The 17,858-nt window shown below is 50.6% G+C and overlaps 1 protein-coding gene across 3 annotated transcripts in view; it reads right to left on the bottom strand.

Moving 5' to 3' along the window:
• RAI1 (retinoic acid induced 1) overlaps positions 1–17,858 on the bottom strand; it is a 217,599-nt gene that overhangs the window by 69,280 nt on the left and 130,461 nt on the right. Inside the window, exon 1 of one of the 3 annotated variants that reach the window (XM_083474674.1) lies at positions 5,085–5,363. The exons of the other annotated variants lie outside the window; for them this stretch is intronic. The gene's annotated coding sequence lies outside the window, so the exon portion shown is untranslated. Of the gene's footprint in view, positions 1–5,084; positions 5,364–17,858 lie in introns of those variants that run through there. 3 annotated transcript variants of the gene reach the window in all.

The raw sequence follows: 17,858 nt of genomic DNA, 5'->3' as shown, positions 1-17,858 counted from the left end.
GGCCCCGCCCCGTAGCTGACCAATCATGGCTAGGAGCTAGGTAGAGTCATAGATTTTTAAAAAGTGTAGACTTGCACATGCTGGCCAGCTTCTGTTTAGACTTGAAATGTTTGTTTGGGGCTTGTCAGAAGTACATAAAGGCAAGAAGGTGATGTGGAGGGGGGAGCACCGGCCCACAATGGCACCCACCTCAGAGGTGCCGGAGCTGTGGTCCGGCTGAAAAAAAGCACTGGGTAAAAGTTATGCATCCCCAAATGCATGTTCAGGATAAAAGTGGTTCGTAGGTCTGAAAAGTTCGAAGATGCCTATTCCAGAGGATCTATGGAGGAAGCCAGACCCTGAAGGATCCAAGCGCTAGCACAATTTTAGCAAGCATTGCCCAAAGGGACAGACTGCAATTTGCCAGGAACCAGCACCAAAAAACCAGATATGAACAGCTGGGGTGTATGACTGACTACCCGCTGCTCCTAGTGTGTTTTGCTCGGTCTTTGCATTCCAGAGACTCCCCTCCTTCGTAATCTCCTGCAGAAATCCTCTTCCTGCTTTTGCAGGCTTGTTGCCACCTCCTCCTCTCCCCGCCGCGATTCTCCTTGCCCGCTTAGAGGTTGAGCTCTGGCAACGGACGGCCTACAGACAGGCCTGTGTGCCAGAGATGTATCCATCTGTCCCGCTGCCAGGAGAGCTCTCGTCTGCCCGAGAGGAGCAGACAGCCCAGTAATGAAGCGTAATGCTCCGGCGCTCCCTGGAACAATGCCGCCCCAAACCAGCTGAGCCTCCGCTGATTCCCACAGCCCCATTTGCCTCCCTCTTAGGAGATGGGGAGAGGCAAAACCAACGCACACCCGCGCATTTTGAGAAGCGGGTTTCGCCTCTGCGACGCAGGCCCTCGCCCTGCCGTCGAGAAAGTCACGCACCTTCGCCCACCAGGGAGGAAAGAGAAAATGAAAACTCAAAACGCTAAATCCATCCTGCCGTAGAGATGCATTTCACGTGATGCAGCGACCGCGGGGGACCCTCGGTCCAAAGGGACTCAAGAGAGCTCCTGCAAGGAAAAATAGGAAGTGGGGGAAACCAGAAGCAGCGAGGCCAGGAAAAAGAGAGGAGGGAGAGAGGAGAGGGCGAGCGGAGGCCTAGCCAACGGCGGAAGCCACCGTCGTAGCGCATCTCCCTTCAGGAGCCCTTCGTGTGAGGGAGGCGTTGCCATGCGCTCTGCGGGCCCATCCATCTCCTTCAGCTCGTCATGGGGCGCAGTGGCATGCCAGCTCTGAGGGAACGCTTGTCGGGATCCGCGGGGAGCGCTGCCCGCACCTCTTTCACGCTAACAGGCCCAGTGGGGGAGCCACTTATTCTGCTGCGGCGCTCCAGTTCCAGCCTCCGCTTGCGAAACAGGCAGATTAACTCCATGAGGGAGCCATGGATGACGGCCCAGCCCATGGGGATGGGGGTGGTCGTAGTTGCTGCTCCCTGCCATCGTCCCCACCCTGCAAAGGGCAGCCCCCTCCCTTCAAAAGATGGATTAATTGGAAGCGGGTTGCAAGGGAGAGAACCGTTTTCATGGGCGACTGGGTGGGAGTTTAGGGATTCGGGAGAATTGCTGCTGCGAAGTCTTGCGGCTGATGTCTGATCATCTTGGCTATATGTTTAAAGAACTGATACCACTTGAAACAGTCACAGCTTTCCCCAAAGGATTATGGGAGCAGCAGTTTGTCAAGGGTGCAGAGAGTTGTTAGCAGGGACGGTCCAGCCATTTGGTGGGGCAAAGCCACCGCCTCAGGCTGCGGAAGCTGGTGAAGCGCCGAAATCGCATGAGAAATGGGTGCCAATATTGGAGCCACGTCTCTGCCAGAGGCAGCAGCAGGCAGCCACAGCAGGGCAAGGCAACACTTCCTATTTCACCTCAAGCATTCAAATGGGACGTGCCACACCCATTTCTTTGGAAGACCCCTATTCCCCTCCCAGAGCTACAATTCCCACAGTGCTTTAACAGTCAGCCCCTCTTCCTAGGGAATTCTGGGAACTATAGCTCTGGGAGGGGAATAAGGGGATCTTCCTAACAACTCTCAGCACCCCTCACAAACTATAACTCCCAGGATTCTTTGGAGGAAGCCATTCCTGTTGAAGGGGGTTTTGCAGGGTTTTAAAGGTGTGGTGTAAACATACCCCTCACTTGGCGTGCATTCTTATTCAAGATGAGGCAGGGAGACCTGAGGCTTAAAGAGCAGTGCCTAGGCAGAGCACCAAGTGTGGTTGTACCCAAAGAGAAACTGGAACAGAAGACCTGATGGCTCACTGCTCACACTCCTAACAACTTTGTTTCGTGGCTGAGTGGGGAGCTTAACCCTGGTCTCCCAGGTCCTAGTCCAACGCTCTAACCACTACACCACATTGTCTCTCCATGCAGTCTCAACCTTGCCAGCCCTGCCCAGGTAAACTGCAGAGATGAGGGTGGCGGGAGGTATGCTGCCAAATCACTGACCGCTACTTCAGCCACCCTCTAAGCAAAGTAAAAATATATTACCAAATCAGACCATTGGTCCATCCAGCTCAGTACTGTCTACATTGACTGGCAGCAGCTCCCCAGGGTTTCAGGCAGGGGGAAATGCCCAACCCTACCCAGGTATGCCATTGGGGACGGAACCGGGGACCTTCTGCATGCAAACCTGGTGCTCTAGCACTGAGCTAATGTTCTTCACCCGAGAGTGGGTGGGATGGGGCAGGAGATCTGGGAGCCTGTGCAAAAACAAACAGGGGCTCAGCCTCCCTGAGCCGTGCCCTAGCAACAGCCTGGCTCAAAGTCCTGGGCAAATTAAAGCTTTTCTACTAGTGATGAAAATATCACAAATATGGTGCCAGGCAAACTTTGCAGGGGACACAGGTGGCACTGTGGGTTAAACCACAGAGCCTAGGACTTGCCGATCAGAAGGTCGGCGGTTCGAATCCTCGCAGCGGGGTGAGCTCCCATTGCTTGGTCCCTGCTCCTGCCCACCTAGCAGTTCGAAAGCATGCCAGTGCAAGTAGATAAATAGGTACCGCTCTGGAGGGAAGGTAAACGGCGTTTCCGTGCGCTGCTCTGGTTTGCCAGAAGCGGCTTAGTCCTGCTGGCCACATGACCCGGAAGCTGTACACCAGCTCCCTTGGCCAATAAAGCGAGATGAGCGCCGCAACTCCAGAGTCGGTCACGACTGGACCTAATGGTCAGGGGTCCCTTTACCTTGAACTTTGCAGAGGGAGGGGATTTCAGAGGAGGGGTGTCACAACTGAATAGGCCCTGCACCTGGCCGTGGCCACCCCATCCCTTGGCCCAGGCAGTGGGGGAACAATGACAATCCTTTTCATATTTTGAGTTCTGCCATGTTTCCTATTGCTGGTGCGAATCATAATAAGCTGCCTTAGACCAAATCACGTTTAGCTCGGCTGTGCTTTCCCCTCAGCGCTGCGACGTCTCCTCCCAGCCCAGCTGGATCCTCCTAACTGCAGATGCTTAGGAAGTGGGGAAGGCTGAACGCAGGTCATTTCCCACTCAAATCATGGGCCTCAAGCCCCTGCCCAACGGCTTCTCCTCAGCCACTTCCTGTCTGCTATGTACATAGGACTCCTTCCCCCCAACCCCCTCGCTGTTGTCCTAAAGAGAAAGTCAAAAGGAGGAGAGGCATCAGACGAGAGCGGGTGATAATTTTGGAACAGGGGAACTTCCAAAAAGGACGATTAAGGAGTTAATCTGCTAGTAATAGATAAGGAGCTTAAAGACGCCGGTATTTCATTTTCCCTGGCCAAGTCTGAGATCCAGTTGTGCCTTTAAACGCCAGGCTGGAATGTACTTAGATATGACCAAAGTACACGTCTCCCCGGGGGTATTACTCGGCTGCCAATTAGATTGGCTTCCCAGACTCATCCTCTTGCAAGCTTCTTCAGAGGAGGAAAAATTGCTGCCGATCCCTAGAGGAGTGGAAGGAAAGGATGCTGGGGCTAAGGGGGGGGGGGAGAGAGAGAAGATAAAGAGGAGCAGTCGGGCAAGGCTCTCCAACGCACACAATAAGCTGTGCTGCCGTTTTCCTTATGAAGGGATAAATCAAGGCTGCTTGGAGACGCGTTTCGAGTGGAGGCAATGGTGGCCGTGGGCACAGCGTGTGAGGAAGGGAGACTCCAGAACACCCCACCCCCACCCCACTGCTTCCAGCATGGCTTTCTCATTCTGCCAATCGAACACAAGAGCGCAGTGATGGGATTTGAGCTGAACTCCTCTGACCTCCCGACCTTGACAGGTCGTGGTCACGGCATGTGTCAAATGCCAGATGCTGTCGCAAATGGGGGGGGGGAGTTGTGTGGGGAGGGGTGCCTGGTGCCCAGCAGGCTTTTACAAGAGATAAGCCGTGGCCACGATGGGGGAAGAGATCGAATCCCCCCCTCCCCTCTCGGAGTAATGGGAGCTTAGCAGGAAGTCGATGCCAGGAGACTTGCAGATTTTCTGCACGATTGCCAGCCAGCAAATTCATGTTCCGGAAAAGCTGGTAAACTCCAGGTTCTGCCACAAATAATCTATCAGTCTTTATGTCAGCCTGGTTTGCATAAAACGCTACGTCGTGTTTTCTTGGCCCAGCCTAAGAAGCGGGTCGTGGTTTGTTTTCTGGCAACAAACCATGCTGCAAAGCCATGGTTGGTTGCTGTCTTGTTTTAACTGTAACATGATGTCCAAGCCTTGACTAACCATGGTTTCTGTGGACAATCCACCCCAGAGAGCCGCCAAGATGCAACAGGCGTGAGGCAAGGAAACAAACCACATTGGTGTGCCTATGCCACTGCTACCCCTCCACCTGACAGATCAAGCCAGGGCTTCTAATGGCCGCATCTGAAAGAGGGCCTCACCACACAACAGAAAAACAGCATGAAACCAGCCAGTGCTCCTGAATTCTTGTTCCAGGGATAGAACATGGATCAGAAGATGTGCCTGCAGGGCATATTTCTTTCCACTATGCTACAGGGTTTGGAGGATTGAAAGCACACACCACAGACACTTGGAAATCCTGGTCCAGCCTTCAGAGTGCTCAATTGTACCAGAATAAGCTATCCGGGCTACTTTGGCTCACCCTTCGCTGAGTTCCTGCGACTGTTCCCCCACTCCGCAAACTGGTACCCAGGTGTTGCTCTCGCCGGGCTTTACCTAAGTCTCCATCATCCAGTGACCGTGCACGGTAAGATGGCAATCTGTTGGGAATGTCACACATGCAGGTGTGGGGCGTCTTGGAAACTGTTGCTATACAAAACATTCCAAGGTAGGTCTGTCATGCTTAATGACAGGTGAAGGTTGTGGGGTTTCTGATGCTTTTACATTTTAAGTGATTTGATTTGTAGCCTTTCAAAAGGAGAAGAGAAGAGAATCTAAAAGCATGGAGAGGGCAAAGAAGGAGAACCAGCATTGTAGCTGAGAGTATGGCCACATTCACACCATGTATTTAAAGCACCTGAGCCCTCTTTAAACCATCCTGGCATCCCACAAAGAATTCTGGGAGATGTAGTTTCTTAATGGTGCTGAGGGTTGTTAGAAGACCCCCATCCCCCTGCGAGCTACAATTCCCTGAGTGGTTTAACAATCAATCCCTCTTCCCAGGGAACTCTGGGAATTACAGTCCTGCGAGGAAAATAGGGGACCCCTTATCCACTCACAGCACCCGTAACAAAGCTCCCAGAATGCTTTGGCGGAGGCCATGACTGTTTAAAGTGGTATAACAGCACTTCAAATGGAAGGTGTGAATGTGGCAGAGGTGGAGGGGCTCTTAGACAATGGTCGGCACCCAAGACTCCAAACTGGCTTTGACAGCCTTTCCAACTGAGGACTCCTTCAGAGAGAGGACTGTCCTCAGTGAAGTAGCGTGTATGGCCACCCAAGCAAAGTGCCCCACGAGGCTTTTAAGGTGCTGGGTTGGTGCTCTCAAAAAGCCCTGCTCCTTTTCAGGCTGACCTTTGGGCAGCAGGAATCCATCCCTGAAGTCATCTATCAAGGAGGGAACTCATCCCTTTCTGTGCCTGCTACTGTTTTTCCACGCAAGACCCTCCTTGCTCACCCACAGCAATGAATAAATCCTGAATCTGGACCTGGTGCTTTCAAGATACGTTCCTGCAAAATCAACAAGGAAGAAAAGTACTGTACTAAAGTCTTTTGTAAGCTGCTCCAAAGAGCTTATTTGGCTAAAAGGGCAGACTATAAACACCTTAAATATATAAAATAAAGACGAGAGAAGGTTAAAGGCTAAGGGACCCCTGACCATTTGGTCCAGTTGTGGCCGACTCTGGGATTGCGGCGCTTATCTCGCTTTATTGGCTGAGGGAGCCGGCGTACAGCTTCCAGGTCATGTGGCCAGCATGACTAAGCCGCTTCTGGCGAACCAGAGCAGCGCACGGAAACACCGTTTACCTTCCTGCCACAGCGGTACCTATTTATCTACTTGCACTTTGACGTGCTTTCGAACTGCTAGGTTGGCAGGAGCAGGGACCGAGCAACGGGAGCTCGCCCCGTCGCGGGGATTCAAACCGCTGACCTTCTGATCAGCAAGTCCTAGGCTCAGTGGTTTAGACCACAGTGCCACCCAGGTCCCTTGAGAGAAGGTTAGTCGCTGTTAAAATAAAGCAGCTGGGAAGTCTTGCTAGAACTCCATGGAGGAAGGAGAGAACAACTCCGACAAATGAGTGACCTGCACTCTCCTCCTGGGCTCCTAAGGACATTTCCACCCACCATTCCTCTTTCTAACTGCCAAAATTTGAAATCCCCCAGGTGCACCGGACTGAACGAACGAACCTCATGATGTCTCAATTAGGGAAAGTATCCTGAGCTGTGCCTGATTTGCATATGCACAGGCCGTGGTGGGTGGCGTGCGTGCAGGGGGGCTTCTACGGGAATCTTTGCCCACAAGTGATAAATGCTCCTCTTCCATTAATGAGGAGGAATATTCTGCAAAAAATAGAGATCCATTGCTAATGGCCTTTGGTACGGCTGGGGACGGGATGCCGCAAACCAACTTGATTATTTGGCTGCTCCTGGCCGTCATCTCCAATTCAATTAACGCTCGCGCGACGCCCTCCCTTAACGTCCCCTCGTTTCCATTTGCCATCCCTTTTTGTGTGTGCGCGCGCAGTTTCAGATTCTTTGGTGTTTGGCGTTTTCAGACTGCCTTATCCTAGCCCCCCCCCCATTTCCCAAGATGCAGCCTAATGGAATAACAGCAGCTAGCACCCCCTTTTGAACTGCCAAGAACATTAATCCTCTCTCCCCCCCGCCACCTCTGGTGCCATCAAAGCAGGGGGCTCCCTTCCTGCCGGATTTTGAAGGAACAAACAGGGTTATTTATACGATGCTTTAAGAGTTGCATTATCTGGAAACCCTCGCAACCACCCAGGGAAGAAAGATCAGCCCCACTGCCCTCAAGTTGCAACTCCGATGCCTTTAAAAGAGGATTAAATGAATTCATGGAGGAGAGGGCTATTGGTGGCTACTAGCCATGGTGGCTAAGAGGCATCAATGCTTCTGAATACCAGTTGCTGGAAACCACAGGAGGGAAGACTTCCTCTTGTGTTCGAATCCTGGTTGCAGGTTTCCCCTTGGGGCATCTGGGAACAGGATGCTGGACTAGATGGGCCATTGGCCTGATCCTGCAGCCTCTTCTTATGTTCTCAAGGGAGAACGAGGCACCACCCTCAGAAGTTCAGTGGATGCCAGAGGACGCTTAGAAGCCCAGGACATGGCCTTCTCAGGGGTGGCCCCTAAGTTGTTTAACTCCCTCCCCTCAGAGGTGTGTCTGGCGCCTTTACTATACAGATTTTGGTGAACGCGGAAGGTGCACCTCTTCATCCTGGTTTGGGACACTTAGATGCATATGGACCCAAGTCTACACACAAGCAGTCAGCTAGCTCCTTTTTGCTGAGTCACTCATTAAGTACAATACATATGGCCTTTGCGATGCCTTCCCTTGCTCCTGTTAATAACAATAATAATAATTTATTATTTATATCCCGCCCATCTGGCTGGGTTTCCCCAGCCACTCTGGGTGGCTTCCAACAAAATATCAAAATACAGTGGTCTATTAAACATTAAAAGCTTCCCTAAATAGGGCTGCCTTCAGATGTCTTCTGAAGTCTGGTAGTTGTTCTTTGACATCTGGTGGGAGGCCGTTCCACAGGGCGGGTGCCACTACCAAGAAGGCCCTCTGCCTGGCTCCCTATAACTTGGCTTCTCGCAATGAGGGAACCACCAGAAGGCCCTCAGTGCTGGACCTCAGTGTCCGGGCAGAACAATGGGGGTGGAGACGCTCCCTCATTTTCAAAAAGCAGGTGTCCTCCCCATAGAGCGATGCTCACAGCAGTTGTCTCACAGCATAGGAGCCAAGGTTCCTTCAGCCCCCAAAGAAAATATTTGAGGGGGCTTGCCTGCCCCAAGTTGACGGACATTGCCATTCAAATGGTGTCTGTGCACTGCATCATGTGATAAATTATGTGGTGCGGAGCTTACCTGCTCCCCCGCCCCATATTTTATTCGAGTTGGCACCCCTGTCTCACAGAGTGCTCACAGTAGCAGCCTCACCATCAGGGCACCTGAATGGGTGCCAACTTGAATAAAGTATTTTTTTGGGGGGGTGTAGATGCCAATACGCAGCACACCATTACAATGGCAATACCCATCAGCTTTGTGGGAGCCTGGCTCCATCAAAAAAAATTGGGGGTGGGAGGCGAAGAGACCTCAGCCCCTAGGAGTTGGCTCCTGTGCACCCACTGCAGCTGGTGGAGGAGAAAGCAGGGAGGTTGAACAGTAGATGGTGCCAAAGCCGGTAGCAGGTGGCGCCGACTCATTATGCTTCTGCCCCCATCCTCCTCCCTGGGGAGTTCTACAAAGGCAGAGATTAAGGAAGAGGAGGAGGAAGCTGGAATGCACGGCCACGCACTGGCCTGTGAGAAGGTGGGAGCTGGCTGAGGTTGGTGGGGCAGGGCCCCATTCGCCCTAATGTACCAGCCTCCACTGACTGCGGCCGTTGTCACTCTTGCAGCTGTTATTGTAGAACTGTGGAGCTGGGAGGGACCCCAAAGGCCATCAAGTCCAACCCCCCCCCATGCATCCCCTCCCACCACTTTTCAAATAAATCGGTGGAGGATCCTAAGAGAGGAGGTAGGAGGAGGCACAGGCAGCCCATGCAAACTGGTTCAAAGGAATTGAAGTGCCTCATTTATTTATCCCCGAGAGGAGACTGCAAAAACATAAAAAGAGTGTGCTGGATCAGGCCGAGGTCCCATCTGCTCCAGCATCCTCTTCTCCCAGTGGCCAAACAGATGTCTCTTTGGGGAAGCTCACAAACAGGATCTGAGAACAAGAGTCCTCTCCCCATCTGTGGCTTCCAGCAGGCGAGAACGTCCCACCCCAAGCAATCTTCCAACCAAACACCCCTACCTCAAAGCCCCCAAATGCCAAATTAAATATAAAAAGGGAGGGACAAGGGGCCTTGGCAGGAGCCGAGGAAAAGGTCTGATGGCACCATCCTGCCCACGGGCGCTGTGTTGGTGACCCCCCCTCGTATTACGAGTCGGTTGCTGCATACATAGTAAAGGTAAAGGGACCCCTGACCATTAGGTCCAGTCATGGCCGACTCTGGGGTTGCGGCGCTCATCTCGCTTTGTTGGCCGAGGGAGCCGGTGTACAGCTTCCAGGTCATGTGGCCAGCATGACTGAGCCGCTTCTGGCAAACCAGAGCAGCGCACGGAAATGCCGTTTACCTTCCCGCCACAGCGGTACCTATTTATCTACTTGCACTTTGGGGTGCTTTCAAACTGCTAGGTTGGCAGGAGCAGGGGTCGAGTAACAGGAGCTCACCCCATTGCGGGGATTTGGACCGCCAACCTTCTGATCGGCAAGTCCTAGGCTCTGTGGTTTAACCCACAGAGCCACCCACGTACATACTGGGCCCTTAAAGCAGAATTGAAGCACCAAATAATTTTGGTAACTGCAGTGGACCCTTCCTGGACCTACAATTCCCAGCACCCTTAAGAAACTAGAGCTCCCAGGGTTTTTGCAGACCAGGGCAGGGGATGTGCTTAAATGATCTGGTGCACACGTAACCCTGGAGATCGTGTCTGCTATGCAAGTCAGCCCACCCACACAAATGCGGTAATGTCCGAAAAGGGCCGCTGTGTCACTGAGCAACCCAAGCCGTCATTGTGCAAATGCACCTTGCAATTAATATCCCTGCCACAGCGTGACTGGACTGTTGCTGGTGCGACGCCTTGGGAGTGGAAGAGGGTTGAGTTCCATGTGGGGAATCCCTTTCCGGCCTCCTTTGTTTCCTTCATGGCTCCCAGGCAGCTTTAGCAGGAGCAGAGCCGCCTCTCCGCCAATTAATCAGAGGATTTTGGTGCGTGTGGCAGGGCTAATGGCACACCAGGTGCCAGCCTGCAGAGCGGGCTGAGCTTAGCGGGGAAATGGAGGCAAATGCTAACCATGGACGCCGCAAAGGCAAATGCTGCTGTTTTTCAGGAAATGCTCAATGCAAAGACTTCCTGGCAATGCTCCCATGCCCCTGGAAACCGTATGGTGCAATGGATGGTGCCTGGTTAGGGACGGGTTTCAGTTTCCATCTAAAGGCCGACCTTCCTAAATCCCACTCTGCAAAGCTATTCACAAAGCAGAACACAGCTGTCCTCTGAAATTTCCACGCCTCCAAATTTTGCACTATAGTTTATACGATCTGAGGTGAAACCAGAGTTGGTCTTTTGCTTATTTTGCTTTGGTTCTTGTCTGTTTTCTGTAAGTTTTTGGCTGTTTTAAATTTGGAGGTTTAAGTATATATATATGTTGGTGGGAAACTGTCGTGTGACGGGCCAATGGCCGTAATAAATACCAATCAATCAATCAATTGCACTATAGTTCTTCAGCCAGTAATAAAAATAATAGTAATTTTATTATTTATACTCCGCCCATCTGGCTGGGATTCCCCAGTCCCTCTGGGAGGCTTCTAGCAAAACATAATAAAATGTCAAAGGTTAAAAACCTTCCGATACAGGTCTGCCTTCAGATGTCTTCTAAAAGTTGTGTAGTTCAGTGTTTCCCAAACTTTTTTGGGCAACGGCACACCTGTTTACTGAAAAAAAATCTTGCGGCACACCACCATTAAAGCCCCGCCCCGTGACGTCAGCGTGCAGCGTCACGCCGGGAGGGACGCACGAAAGTGAAAGTTTTTTCCCTCCCCCCTCAGTCCCTCGCTCGGAATTCAGCTCGTTTGGGGCATCGCTCCGGCTGCTCCCTCTCCCGCCGCGCAGGAGCGATGCCTCTCTCTGGCTCTCCCTCCGCGCAGGCTGAGGGAGGGAGGGAGGTGCGCGTGTGACCCGTCTCTGCTGGGAGACCAAACCCAGCGAGGCAGAGTCGCGCGGAGGCGCCCAGGCAGCGCTGCCGGCTGCGAGGAGGAGCGCCAGGCAGCAGCAGGAGGCGCGGCCTCTCCTCGCCGCCGCCGCCCCGCCTCTCGCCGCCCGACTCGCCCGCCTCCCTCCAGGCATCTCGCGGCACACCAGCCGATGTCTCACGGCACACTCGTGTGCCGCGGAACACCGGTTGGGAAACACTGGTGTAGTTCATTATGTTCTTGACATCTGAAGGGAGGGTATTCCACAGGGCGGGTGCCACTGCCACTGGTTCCCTGTAACCTCACTTCTTGCAGTGAGGGAACTGCCACAAGACCCTCGGTGGTCAAGTAGGAAGCACAGAAATGAGTGCACTATAGCAACTTTTTGCCTTAAAGTCCATATGCTGTTGAGAATAGCATGCAAAAAATCTTTTATATTAAGGGGACGTTGCTTTGCAAAATCGCACCTGTGATAGGCAAAATTTCACACAGAAATGTGTATTTTAAACGAAATTTGCACAAAAAATACTGATGAATTTTCATGAGGACTTGGAGCCCAATTCTGAACTTCTTACTTTGTTACTCAGCTCCTAAATCATGACTCCTGAGCTTTGCATCTGCTGCTGAGCCTGTGAGATCTCTTTCTTCCTTATAAGTAAGAACCCCTGTCCGTGTTAGTTGGGCAGAAGCAGGGAATTTAGACTCAATGCGAATCTGGAGCCAATTCTGTCTGGCCAGTGAATTACAGAGTTGATATGACAGCATCCATAGGACAGATTGCTGCCTAGGCTCTGCTTAAATCCTTCCAAGTGAATGAAGCTTTAACGGTTAGGAAGTCTATCCTAATGTGTAGTTGGAATCTGCTTCCCTAAAATTTCCACCCATTGAATGAATGAATGAATGGATTTCCGTCACTGACCAGAGTGCATTTCCACCCATTGATTCTAAGTCTCCCCTCCAGAGGAACAGTGAAGTCCGTTCCATCATCTGCTTGGTAGCCCTCCAGATACCTGAAGGCAGCTATTGTGTCTCCTTAATCCTCCCCTCTCCAGGCTGAACATACCCAGCTACTTCAACCTTTCTCCATAGGGCGTGGCTTTACAGACACCCCACAACATTCTGGGCACCCTCTCTATATTGGCTATGGAGTTGGTCTCATACATACAAGCACTCTATCTGTCTGTCTATGTGCCTATCTACTCACACTCATATATTTTATATATTTAGGTGTACACTTGTAATTTGCCCCGAGTCTTTGATAGATGCTGCCCACAAAGTTCCAACCTTCCTTTCGCAACAATGAGGATTAGGAATTACTCTTTTAAAAAACAACAACAAAAGCTTGGATTCTGCATCATAATACCAGGCTCCTTGCAGTGTCGCAGGATCAGGGCCAGATTTATTTTTACGACTGTTGGCAAAACCTGAAAGCCTTCTTCCCTGTCATTCAACTCTCCCTTTGCAACACACAACCTGAAACAAGCATAACAAAGAAAGGCAGATCTCCACAGAAGATGCTCAAATCTCAGACTAGACATTAACATGATTCTAAAAGGCAATAGCGAAGAAGATTCCTTGGCTGGGAGAGTAAATGAAGCTTGTGTATGCAAAAAATTAGTTTCTTCAGAACCTCTCTTGCTAATACCTAGCTTTCTATGTGCAGGGGATTGTTTGCCCCTATGGGGCGTCGGTCTGCAGCTGGTCAGCTTGAGGCCTACAAACTTGAATATAAGAAGGAACCTGCTACATCAGATCAAGTCCCACCTGGTTTAGCATCCCACAACAGCCAAACAGATGCCTCCAGGAAGCTCCAAAGCTGGGCACAAATGCAATAGTCTGTCCTGGGTATCTGGTAGACTTCTCTTGAGCATTGAGGCGCCATTTGGGGTTAACATGGCTAACCACATCTATAGAACTACCCTACCAAAGATGGATATAGATATAGAATGCTAAAATGTTGAGGTTATAGAAAAAAGGGGACTACAGCTGTAAAAGATTAAGTAAAAGAAAAGAACAAGGGAAAATCAGATAAAATCAAGGGGGAGGATTTGCTGAAACAAATTTGGAAATTGGGATGCAGAAAGGGGAGGTACGGGGAAGTCGGTGAAGTAAGGTTTAAGAAAAAAGGATTTGAAATTATACATGTTTGTTTATGTGTTTGTTTGTATTGTGCATTGTTTGTGTTTATAAAAATTGTGAAAAACCAATACAAATTTTATATATAAAAAAGATGGATATAGATATAGATATAGATATAGATATAGATATAGATATAGATATAGATATAGATATAGATATAGATATGTGGTTCCACCTAATCCTCCATCCCACAGCCTCTGAAAAGCCTACAAGCAGAGAATGAAAGCAACATAGGCAGGCACGTAACTTAATTTTGTAAGCCCTGATTGGCAGATGCCAGATTTGAACCTTTGCTGCCCTCTCTAAAAAGTAAGATTCTAGTCCTCAGGATTCAAGGTGCTGAGTAAGGGGACTAAATTAAACAGGAACATAGGAAGCTGCCTTTAGGGATGGAGAAGAAATGGGCTTGGTTCACATCTTCACACAAGCTTTAAAAATTTGCACTTCTTGCCCCAACCCGCAAAGTGAAACACAGCTCTCCTTTGAAATTTGGACTTTCTGAATTTTGTGATGGGTGTAGTTCGGCAACCATGCACACAGAATGCATGCAAATAATTGTGTATCTCAGTGAACCGAAGGTATAAAAATGCATTCTGTGAGGGGGAAATTGCTTGCAAAACCGCAGATGTTCAACAGGAGAAATGCACAGAAAAGGCGGCAAGAATGTTCACACAGGGTTCCCCACCCCTCAAAAAAAATCACAGCTGTATGTAGAAATGGTGTACACTTAAAAACGAGAAACTGAGAGAAACGAACCCACCCATTCCTGCTATTGAGCCAGACTAGCTGAGACTAGCTGGGGACGCGGGTGGCGCTGTGGGTAAAACCTCAGTGCCTAGGACTTGCTGATCGTAAGGTCGGCGGTTCGAATCCCCGTGGCGGGGTTGAGCTCCCGCCGTTTGGTCCCAGCTCTGGCCCACCTAGCAGTTCGAAAGCACCCCTAATAGGTACCGCTTTATAGCGGGAAGGTAAACGGCGTTTCCGTGTGCGGCACTGGTGCTGGCTCGCCAGTTGCAGCTTCGTCACGCTGGCCACGTGACCTGGAAGTGTCTTCGGACGGCGCCGGCTCCTGGCCTCTTGACCGAGATGAGAGCACAACCCTAGAGTCTGTCAAGACTGGCCCGTATGGGCAGGGGTATCTTTACCTTAGCTGAGTTCAATACCTGGCAACAGCTCTCCAATATTTTGCAAGGAGTCCACCTGGAGTCCCAGTCCTACCTGGAGATTTTGTGGACTCCACATGGTACCTTCTGCATTCCAAGCATGTGACTGAGCTCCTGCCCTCCCCTGCTGTCCTGCCCACCACCCCTTCAGCAACTGCTATTAAATCTGATAAAGAGTGTCATTTGACCTGGCCATCTGTCCCCCACACAGAGGGTGGTCAGCAACCAAAACACCCCCACAGCAGGCTTTCTAAACTCTAATCTGCGGAGAACGCCAGTTCTTGACAGCAGCTCCATTTGCAGGGCACCCTGTCAGACATGGGGAAGATGGATGATCTAATGAGAAATTCATTTGCAAAGATGTCCCAGCCCTGCTTTTGACATCCTACAAACGGAAGGGGCGGGGGAATGGGAAGTGGGGCAACTCAGAAGGCCAGAAACCCAAAGAATCGCCAGCTCAGAAGAAGAAGTTCCCACCAAAGGAGAATGGACAACCAAGGTGATTGAGTATGTTGCATTGGCAAAACTGATGAAACTTGCGATCAGGATTTGAACTAAGAGCAACAGAAGGAATTAGAGACTACAGAGACTACCTTGGTACCCAAACGGCTTGGCTCCCAAACAAATCGGCTCCCGAATGCCGCAAACCCGGAAGTGAGTGTTCCGGTTTGCGAACATTTTTCGGAAGCCGAACATCCGACGCAGCTTCCGCGGCTTCTGATTGAGTGCAGGAAACTCCTGCAGCCAATCAGAAGCCGCGGCTTGGTTTTTGAATGGTTTCGGGAGTCGAACAGACTCCCAGAATGGATTAAGTTCGAGAAGCAAGGTACCACTATACAGTATTGTTTTATGTTATTAGAGATAGAAGATAAGGTGTACCAGAGAGGGAGAAATAAAAACACCATGGAAAAGGGGGGTGGGAGTCAACAAAACAAAATTTAAAATGACTATGTATTGAAGTGCTTATGTTAAACTTTTGAAAATTTAATAAAACATAATTTAAAAACAAAAACGAATTGCTAGCTCTTTGTAAACCAAAACAGGGGCATGCTTGAAACAGCACAACTCTCCTGCCCAGGATCACTTCCTGACCTCCTTTCTGCTCACAACACACCTGTGGCTCAGTGAAAGAGCATCTGCTTGGTTTGCCAAGGGCCCCAGATTCAAACTCTGGCATCTCCAGGTAGAAGGTGGGATAGTTGGAGAGTCACTGCCATTTAGTGTAGATAATACTGAGCTAGATAAACCAGTGGTGCCACTTGGGGATAAGGCAGCTTCTGATGGTCCTAAAATTATGGTCCAAGCTTTTGGGGAAGACCAAAGCTCAGTGGTAGGACATCTGCTTTGATTGCAGAAGGTCCTAGTTTCAATCCCTGGGGTCTCTAGTAGGGCTAGGAATCTCCTCTATGAAAAACTGGAGAGTCAGTGTAGACCAGGGTTTCTCAAGCTTGGGTTCCCAGCTGTTTTTGGACTACCACTCCCATCATCCCTGACCACTGGTCCTGCTAGCTAAGGATGATGGGAGTTGTAGTCCTTACAACAGCTGGAGACCCAAGTTTGGGCTAGATGGATCCAACCGTCTGAATCAGTAGAAGGCAATTTCCTATGATCCTGGAACTGCCTTCCTTCCTTCCACCCACCCATTTAAAAGCTTGATTGGTTAAACATATACAAGGGAGGGGTGTTCATGTGGGGGGAAAGGAATCCTAAAATAGGTCGCTGACAGTTCAGAACATGCCTCAGAGCAGCCGCCGGATGTGTGAAGTGGCAGGTTGCGCACTGCACGGCCCCTATGTGCCCATGCGCACGCATTGTTTGACACTACAGATGGCTTCCCGCTTCAAGATGTAACTACCGGAGATCCTGGTGAAGGAGCAGAACCCGTTAAGAATGACAGTTCTAGCAGCCTGTGCTGAAATGTTAAAACCCTTTTTCACCTAGCTTAGTGTCGTCTGACCGGCAGCGGATCACCAGGATTTTAGGCAGGGAACATTTCCCTGGAATTGCCAGAGCATAGCCATTATATATAGTAGCCAATGATGGCCCTCTCCTCCCTGAATTTGTCCAGTCCTCTTTTAAAGCTGCCCAAGTTGGTGGCCAGCCCTTCCTACTGAGGAAGGGAGTTCCATAGTTTAACTCTGAGTGAAGAAGCGCTTTCTTCTATATCTGTCCAGAGTCTCCCAACATACAGCTTCTCTGGATGTCCACGATTTCTGGACAATTTCCCTGCGGACGCGTAGCCTGCCTGGCTCTTTCCTTCCTTTTGTAGGTCTTTTGGCTGTTCAAAAGCCACTTTGACCTTTGCCTCATCTGGGAGGGAGCCCAATCCTGCCACTGTTTCCTGATCTCCCCCCTTCCCTCCCTGGGGCCAGCAGTAGGGCCTCCAACTCCCAACGTGATCTGTGTACACTCCCCCCTGGCCTCCTCTGGCTGGTTTCCTCAAAGTTGTCCAACCAGACTAGCAAGCTGAATGAAGACCATGTCAAAATAAAACTCCCCCCTTCTTTTCTTAAAAAAATAAATATCTATTATAGCAACCCAACAGCAGACACTCAGGAATCTGCAATGCGAGTAAATAAGGCTTGTCTACCAAGCCGAAGAGGATGCGGGTGGCGCTGTGGATTAAACCACAGAGCCTAGGACTTGCCGATCAGAAGGTTGGCGGTTCGAATCCCCGCGATGGGGTGAGCTCCCGTTGTTCGGTCCCTGCTCCTGCCAACCTAGCAGTTCGAAATCACATCAAAGTGCAAGTAGATAAATAGGTACCACTCTGGCGGGAAGGTAAACGGCGTTTCCGTGCGCTGCTCTGGTTCGCCAGAAGCGGGTTATTCATGCTGGCCACATGACCCGGAAGCTGTACGCCGGCTCCCTTGGCCAGTAAAGTGAGATGAGCGCCGCAACCCCAGAGTTGGCCACGACTGGACCTAATGGTCAGGGGTCCCTTTACCTTTATTGTCCAAGATACACAACAGTGCAAAGCAATGCCGAAGGCAGCTGTGATGTTTGGTGATACCCTTACGCACATGTGTCTGCACACAGAGGGAGACCTTTGCCTTCCTGCAAGGAGTTGAGCGCTGTATGTGCATATCTCGCTTCATTCCCACAACAACCCAGTGATGTAGGTTTGGCCGAGAAATTGTGGCTGGCTGACAACCAACCCGGTGAGTTTCATGGGGTGCTTGAAGCT

Source organism: Podarcis liolepis, assembly GCF_965112155.1.
Source record: "Podarcis liolepis genome assembly, chromosome: 14".
NCBI classification, from domain to species: Eukaryota; Metazoa; Chordata; class Lepidosauria; order Squamata; family Lacertidae; genus Podarcis; species Podarcis liolepis.
The sequence above is the reverse complement of the archived record's forward strand: the minus strand, read 5'-3'. Positions and strand labels throughout refer to the sequence as shown.